Below are 8,427 nucleotides of genomic sequence, written 5' to 3'. Positions count from 1 at the left end.
TTTTTTTGCAATATTCGGCCAAATATATTCGGTTACCGAATATATTCGGTGCATCCCTACTACTAAGCTTGGCCATGCGTTTGAACTCTGCTGAAGTGGAGCTCAACAGGCACACTCAGGGCGAACTACTCGTAGGCGGAAGGGTTTCAAATCATAATGTTTTAGACTGCAGGAGTTGTGTGAGAGTTTGTAAAAGGATGTTTTGCTGTTGTTTAACGTGGACCCAGTGTACTTCAATTCATGAAGAATTTGTTGGCTTCTGCTTTCACCACGCAAATAAACCAAGTTTTCTCTACAAATCCCAAAAAATACGCAGTGAGTAACTGATATACAAATGGTCAGGTTACAAGGTAAAGTATTCTTTTAAATAGTTCGGCCTTGTTGCCAGTTTTGTCACATCAAATGTACAGGTCCACTGTGTGGAAAAGGGAGGAGTTACCACCTCAGTACTTTGCTATTAATGGATTTTTATAAGGTCAGTGCAAGAAAACATATTTTAAGGAAAAACACTGATTTTCAAATTATCATTATTTTCATTAAGGATTCCCAATATATATCGAGCCGAAAAATTATCGTTCGATAATGGGACATTTTCATAATTACGCATTAATAAAATGACGGCCGATAAATAGTGCCGATAATATGACGCCAGACTGCTTTCATTGACTTAAGACGGGCAGCGTCTACACACTCGACACAGTGTGGGGCAGTACATGTACACAGAGAAGAAGAAGAACAACTGTAGCACGCTGTCTAGAGGGCAAAATATGTCGCAGTGTGGACGTCTTTCACAGTTCCAGAGGAAGACAACAGGATTGCGCTGATCCCCGACTGCCCGACACAGGTTAGACACAGTGCCGAAGGACCGTCTCCAGAGTGTTAGCACAAGGTTAATTAGCAGCAGCGGTTTACATCCAACACCAAGCTTTTAAAAGGCTCGACTCTGTTCTTAAACTTATTGATAACCACTACCCATGTAATGTCACAGTTAGCGGTTATATTGTTACGTCTCTGGCTGCGTGTGTGTGAGACACAGCCGCTTGTTTGTCTGAGTTGAGTGTTAATGAGGTGAATCAATAGTGCACTGATGTTCTACTTAGTAGTGGTAGGATAGTCTATTGATAAAAACATTTCATACATCAGTAACGCGGACCTGCTGATGCACATTCAACGCATTCATATGATTCAGCTGTTACTGTTTGTCTCTGTTAGTAGAGACTCCACTCAACACTGGCTTTCCAATTTCCAATTTCCCTCTTTGTTACTGTTAGCTATAAATGTAATACTGATTAAAAGTAATTTTACTCTCACAGCTTTGTATTTATTATGTTCATCTGTGGTGGAGGGTTATATGGGGGCAGGGGAGTTGAGGGTACGCCATTTGACAATACCCCAGAAAATCTACTTATGTTGACAGGTATGGAAGGGTCAGAACTGCTCTTTGTTTCTGTTGTGTTAGCAACAGTGATGTCAGTTTGATTTGGTTAGATCAGGGCTATGGAATATTAAATCAGCCATATTTCCTTTCCTTTCTTACCCTCAGGTGTACATAAACTACAAGTTATACACTTCTTTTCAAAATACCAAAATATGAAATTATCCATTATCGTATCGGTTATCAGTCATGAGAAGCAGGTATTTATTGATTATTGGTATCAGTTGAAAAACTCCATATCAATGCGTCCCTAATTTTCCTACAAACAGCAGTGTACTTTTGCCAAATGAAATGTCAATGAATCACAAATGTTCAGATCAGATTTTGCTGATTTGAATCACATTTCTATTTCTTATCCACACTACAGATTTTATGCAGTATCCCAGAAGGTCTGAATTTCTCAGGCCTACAGGTGCTATTTTGTCAGAGGCTACAGCCTTGTGCAGGTAAGGTGAGAAAGTGTTCACTGTTTGGTGCTCTTCTTCCTGGGTGTGTTGTATTTAACAGTGCTATGCTCTCTTGGTGACATCTTTAAAAGGCCGTGCAGCTAAAAACCTGAGGCGTGTTTTTTCACTGTGGTAAACAGGGAAAAAAATGTTATTTTTAAAAAAAGAAAAACTGCTCAGGCATCACATCATATCCACTACATGCAGGCTGGTAAGCACCGATTGTTGACAGCTAACAGGCACCGCAGAGCAGCTGTCTCCCAGGTGAACTCATTTCAATTACGGGAGTGGATCTCTCCCAACTGGATTTCACTCTGTCTCGGCCGTCAACCCATAGTGACAAAACAGGTCGACGTGCCACCGCCGGTGGGGCACCAGCTGCCAAGGAAACCCTGTCAAAGCCAAGTAAATGCCTTTCTCGCTACATTGGTGCCGAAGTCGTGCCAGGGAAACACTTGCTCACCAGTGTCTCTCTCCTGTGAGAGCCAATGAGCCCGGCAGCCAAAGGCGCCTTGCTGATAGGGATGGAGTGTCTCTATGGTAACAGCAGAGGAAAGGGAGCTGGTAAACACAGGTAAATGGAATTCTACAAAGGCTGGGAAAAAAATACCATTGATGTTATAATGTGTTCACCTTAATGCAGTAAAATCAGTCATGACGGGTAATATTTCAATGTGTCTCATGACCTTGTACGTCTTAACTACTGTTGCTACTTCACATTCCTTTCCTGCGTGATGCTTCTAGGTCAGACAAAAGTCAAGACAATACAGTTACAAGGTCTACAATGTGTTCTGCACCAGTGGGTTATTAGCAGCTTCAAGGGATGCCTCAAGATTAGTCTTTGTGTGGTTCTAAGTAAACACCTTTCTAAGTCATTAGTCTTGTGTTGTCGAGCACTTCTCCAAGTGTCGTCTGAGCGTGAAAGCGTTGTCCTTTAGCCTGATATTTGTGTTTCAAATGGGCAGGAGAGAAAGAGAAAGACAGAGGAGGGGGAGATTATGATATTCCACACATCCTTGTCTTCCAATCAATGTAATTAGGAGTAGGGAGGCACGATAATATCGACACATGATCAGTAGATAAAGGCTTTAAAATGAAATATTGGCATTGACTCAAAGTGAACATTTCTGCCAATATGACAGGCCATTAAAATTATGCTTTAATTATGTGAATGTAATTAGTCCAAATCTGTCAAATATGCCTTGATTGTGGCTATTGTCAGGGTCGGGATTGTATCAGCATCATCAAAGCCTGTTTAAGTAGAACGAATCTGACAGTTTTGCTTGAACATAAATATTGAAGTTGACAGTTTTCTCATACAATTTTTCTACCAAAATTGGTGCACATATGCAGGTTTTTAGACGTGGAAAATATCAGTCAAAAAAAGCAATAGACTCTTTTTCCATTGCCAGTAGACCAGAGCAGTACACGGCCCCGCAGTAGACGAGTACCTTTCTGTTTTTATGTATTTATTTATTTATTTTTCTTGATGTGACACATTCAATGTCCCGATGGGCCTGAAAACAGGTTAAAAAACATCCAATCATTCATTTTCCATAACGGCTTATTTTGTTAGGGGTCGCGGGTGTGCTAGAGCCTATCCTCCCAGCTGACATTGGACGAAAGGTGGGGTACACCCTGGACATGTCGCCAGACTATCACAGGGCTGACACATAGAGACAGACAACCATTCACACTCACATTCACACCTACGGGCAATCTAGAGTCACCAATTAACCTGCATGTCTTTGGACTGTGGGAGGAAGCTGGAGTACCTGGAGAAAACCCACGCTGACACAGATGGGAACGTGCAAACAGGAACCCCATGGTTTTAACCCCTCTTTATGGAGGCCAGTGACAATGTTACCATGACTACTTCTTTTTTATATCTCTTAGGTATTCAGTCTCTGTTTCAGACTCAGTGCCGACTAGATTTAAAACGATGTTCTAGCACTGCCTGGATGGAGACGGACAGCGGCACCTCATTGTATTGTGTCGCAGAAGGGGCGAAAATTAGCGCGTCCACGTGGGTGACGTAATACATATTGATTGGAGCCGACTGGAGCTGGAGCCGATAAATACTGGTGACTACAGCAGAGTCATTTCTCCAAGGAGTGAATGCTGATTGTAGCCTTTCCCATTAAAATACATAAGTCAGATGCTAGTGGGTGTTGGTGGTTTTTTTGTCCAGTGGGAAAGAGGCTTTATTTTGCCCCGTGAACATCACGACCAGCATAATAATATTAATTCCACTACAACAGAATCTTGATTGTTCTCTGCAATTACATGGAAAAAAATGTGCATTTATTGACATTGATATCGGCCAAAAGTAGTTGGAAAATATCGGCGAAAACCCAATATCGTGCATCTCTAATTAGGAGCATGGATTTAATTCATTACATTCCTCCTGAGTCACCAAAGTGAAAGGGGAATATTAAACGTCTCCTCTTATGAAGACCTTGACAGTTTGTTTAATTGAATGAAAGGAGACGAGCACATTCTCAACTTAATTCCCATCAGCCTGAGGTGATGCACATTCAAATCATAACTGTAAGTCGATTATGCTACAGCACTGATGTTAAAAAGCATGACTATCATAACCTTTACGACCGAGCCTCATCATCGACCATCAATGTAATTATCTGACTGGCCCTCAGGGACATAACGGTGTGGGACCAAGCTGCCAGTTGTGTGTCAAACCATCAACAAACTTTCCAGTGGATTGGATGTGTGAAAAGCGTGGACATCGCTGTGATCTATACTGTATGCACCTGCAGATAACATATAATCTATAATCGAGCCCGCTCTGGCCCAAAGAAGCACACGGTGCATCAAGCTATTCCCAGAAGCTCCCAGTGTCTGTGTTGTCAAGGCACATGACGAGCACTTTGGCTTGGAAATTGATTGCCAGAGAAAATCCCTGGAACTGAAAAAAAAAGGCGTCTGACTGCACACCAGCCACAAATCACTGACAGCCACGCACAAAATATAAAAATTTAAACAATGGCACAAACGCTTTGCTTATTGTACCACAGACAATGCACCCTTTGTCCCCCCGAAAAACACTCACTCCAGCTGTAACGCTGCTGTCAAAAATAGCAGCCATTGAGTCTCTATGCAGAAGCAACAATGCCACTTCCAAACTTGCACAAACATCAATCTGCACCAAGACGATGCGCTACAACAAAAGTGACGCTCTGAAGTCATACAACTGCTCAGTCACTATAATTAATGCCGTACTTCCGAACACAACAACTGAGGACTATATTTGTGAATCATTACCATAAGCTTTTTATGATGTCTCTTTGAATGTGTAGCAGAGGGGGGACCACTGGGGAAGCTGGTATTTATAGGCAGGGTTTTGACCACTGATCTACTGCGTTATATTAAGAGGAAATGATTAATTCATGACTAATGGACTCATGAGGATTAGTCCAAAGTGGAGTTATGACCTGTCTGCTTCTTAAGAAAAGAGCAGAAAGCCACACAGAGACATCCACAGTCATTTTGCTCTGCTTATTCTCTATTAGATTGTTGTTTCATGCAGTTGATGAACAATAAAAATGCAATCCCTTTTATTACCCTTTGAATGTGCTGCACATGTAGTCATTGTCAATATTAAAAGCACAGGTAAATTACAGGAGTCGGAATTGCTGCTGCGGTCACTGGGGGGAAAATATAATTCTAGCTGCTGTCTTTGGGTGTGTGTGTGTGTGTGTGTGTGTGTGTGTGTGTTTGTGTGTGAAAGAGAGCATCTCCAAAGCGCACATTTTAAGCCTTTATTTTCATGACACTTGTCATTTTAGGAAGACCAGGTTACTGACACAAGCCTAGATATGTGCAAAGAAAAGTGCATTCAAGATTTGAAATGACATCTTTAATGGCAACTTTATCTTTATCTGATGTGATGCTGCTGTGTTGCACCTGTATGTTTTGATTCTTGATGGGTGTGGGGCGAGTCTAGCTTCTGAGATGTGCAGAGTAATAGATTACATAACAGAAAAACACACAACAATATATCAACTGCCTCATAGAATCTCATCCACCTGTCAAGTTTGGGTAAAGCCAACATTATGCAACATTTCACTTAAGTGGATTTCCAGTATCTGGCTTCACACAGAGACAACTTGAGAGGTTTCTAAAGGTAGATCTTTCTGGTGCACAGAAGGAGAACTTTTGCCTATATTTGCAGATGCAGTGTTGCATTCATGATGTTTCTTCTCATCTAGAAAAGTTCAACACATCTGAGCTCATGAGCTTTAACATATGCATACAATATTTCATGCACGGAACTTTACCTTCAGTCAAAATGCCTCATTTCTTATGGTTTTCAACTGCAAGGAAAATTCAGATCAACAGGTGCCAATCAGCCAACCTCCCTAATAAAGCCAGTATGACTCAAAAAAGCTGATGCACGCTTTTTGCTTTGATTATTCCAAAGCAAACAGGTCATTTTTCCTGCTGTGATATGATAAAGATCCAGCTTACCTGTGTCTCCTGACAGTTTTCCAGTGTGAAGTGTTTTTGCGGCTGCGTGTGTGTGTGTGTCAGAGTTGCTGTGGATCAAAGCTGTGCTCGCTGCAGCAGGACTCTCTCCTTTTCTTCTGGGGACGAGACGCAATCAACTTGGGTGAAAACAACGTTTGGTTATTTTTCTTGCCATAGACGACAGACAAAAGCTCATTTTGGTCCTTCGAAAGGCTTCCTGAGCTCACGCTCCGCCGATGCGCGCCCAAATATGGGCATAGGAAGTGCAGCGACACTTCACAGTCCTCGACTACTGTCGGAAATATCGCATTTAGGAGCCGACCGCACGAGAAACACACACATACACACACAGAAAGGTTGAGGCTAGATGCAACAGGGAGAGGAAAAGCTTTACTACTGAGTGAGAGGGGCGTAGCTGATGGTTACAGACACATTTTACTTGTATGTATTCTACTTGTTCCTGTTTTTAGCCTGGTTTATTTCTTCATTTAGTTTAGTGTGCTGCCAAAATGCCCTTAAAGGTCAAGTATGAAGCGTTTAGTGTCTTCCTGTTTGTCTCTTTTCTTAGGTGAAAGAGAATTTAATGAATGGTTGAAGGCGCTCTTGTTAAGATAAGCAAAAAATGCATAAATATTATCAAATTTATATTATTATGTTTCAGAGTACTTATGACTGTAGCATTATTAAAGGTCCAGTGTGCAAGGTTTAGTGGCATCTAGTGGTGAGGTTGCAGAACTGAACATTCTCCCGTGCGACAAACTGCCAGCTGCCTCTCACATATTACGGTTTATTAAGAAAATAAAAATGAATGCGAATGTTTAATCTTTCAGTCATTATTAATCAATTCAGCTTTCCACCACTCCCGAAGTCGCCGGCCCTTGCGCTTGAATTTATGCTTCTTAGCTGTGGCCATGTTTGCTACCTAACAGGAAATAGGTAGTGTTAGCTAATTGTTTGTTTGCTTGTTTACCATCTGTCTATGAAAATGCATTGGTTCCACCTGTGTGCTTCTTACTTAGTGCATGTGTATTAACTGTATGACTGACCAACCATTGTGCACCCTAAATTGTCTGGTGCTTGTTCCTTGGTGTGTTTCTTTTTGGGTCCTCAGTAGTCTGTGTTTGCTCTGTGTTTTATGGTCTTTTCTTACTTTCTTTTTGTTGCTTTGTTTTAATTGTTATATTGCCTTTGTTTTTATTGATTGCATGTTTTATTGTTTGATTGATTCATTGCATTTTGTGAAGCACTTTGTGAATATTATTTTTCTGTGAAAAGTGCTATATCAAATAAAAAATATATATTATAATATTACTATTATATTTTGAAAGACAAGCCGAGGGCCATTCAAAATCAATCTGTGGACCACAATTGGCCCCTGGGCCAGACTTTGGACATGACTGATATAGGAGAACTACAGTAGCCAATTAGCCTGGTTCCAGACCATAGACCCCGCCCACTCAACTGAGTAGGCTTGCATCTCTGGTCTGGCATACTGCAATGAATTTGCAATTTATCTCGTCCAAACGATGGAAGGACCAATGAACGCCGGGGGTGGGGGCGGGCCTAGCGATTAGACAATCAGTGCCACGCTGATGTCAAGCTGTGCGCCGGTGGGTAACTGGTGAGGATAGCAACAATGACGACCGCTACAGATCCTACAGACCACATTAACGATGCTATCAAGGTATTTCGCCACTACTNCAGTCTGACACTCAGTAGCCAATGTGATAAGGCAAATGGCCTTATCTTGAGTCTGTGTTTGATTTGTCCGTTCTAGGCTACTGTAGAAACAACATGGCTGACTCTGTGGAAGAGGAACCGCTCTGTACGTAAATATAAACAGCTCATTCTAAGGTAACGAAAACACAACAATTCTTACATTGAGATGATTATAGACCAATAAAAACAAAGTTATGGATATTAAATACCATTTCTGCTAATAGTTGCCCCTAGATCCTATGCACTGGACCTTTAATGACCTTGCTTGACCTGATGTGTTTAATGTGCTATAGTTTGATATTCAGTCTAAATTCAGGTAACACAAATGCACAACAATAA

At 41.4% G+C, this 8,427-nt stretch overlaps 1 protein-coding gene across 1 annotated transcript in view; it reads right to left on the bottom strand.

Moving 5' to 3' along the window:
• The window catches only part of baiap3 (BAI1 associated protein 3), a 57,664-nt gene extending 51,079 nt beyond the window's left edge, over positions 1 to 6,585 (bottom strand). The window contains exon 1 of the mRNA XM_050069929.1: positions 6,370 to 6,585. The gene's annotated coding sequence lies outside the window, so the exon portion shown is untranslated. The remainder of the gene's footprint in view (positions 1 to 6,369) is intronic.
• Positions 6,586 to 8,427: the final 1,842 nt, after the last annotated feature.

The sequence above is a fragment of the Epinephelus moara genome, chromosome 18, assembly GCF_006386435.1.
Source record: "Epinephelus moara isolate mb chromosome 18, YSFRI_EMoa_1.0, whole genome shotgun sequence".
NCBI lineage: Eukaryota > Metazoa > Chordata > Actinopteri > Perciformes > Serranidae > Epinephelus > Epinephelus moara.
The sequence above is the reverse complement of the archived record's forward strand: the minus strand, read 5'-3'. Positions and strand labels throughout refer to the sequence as shown.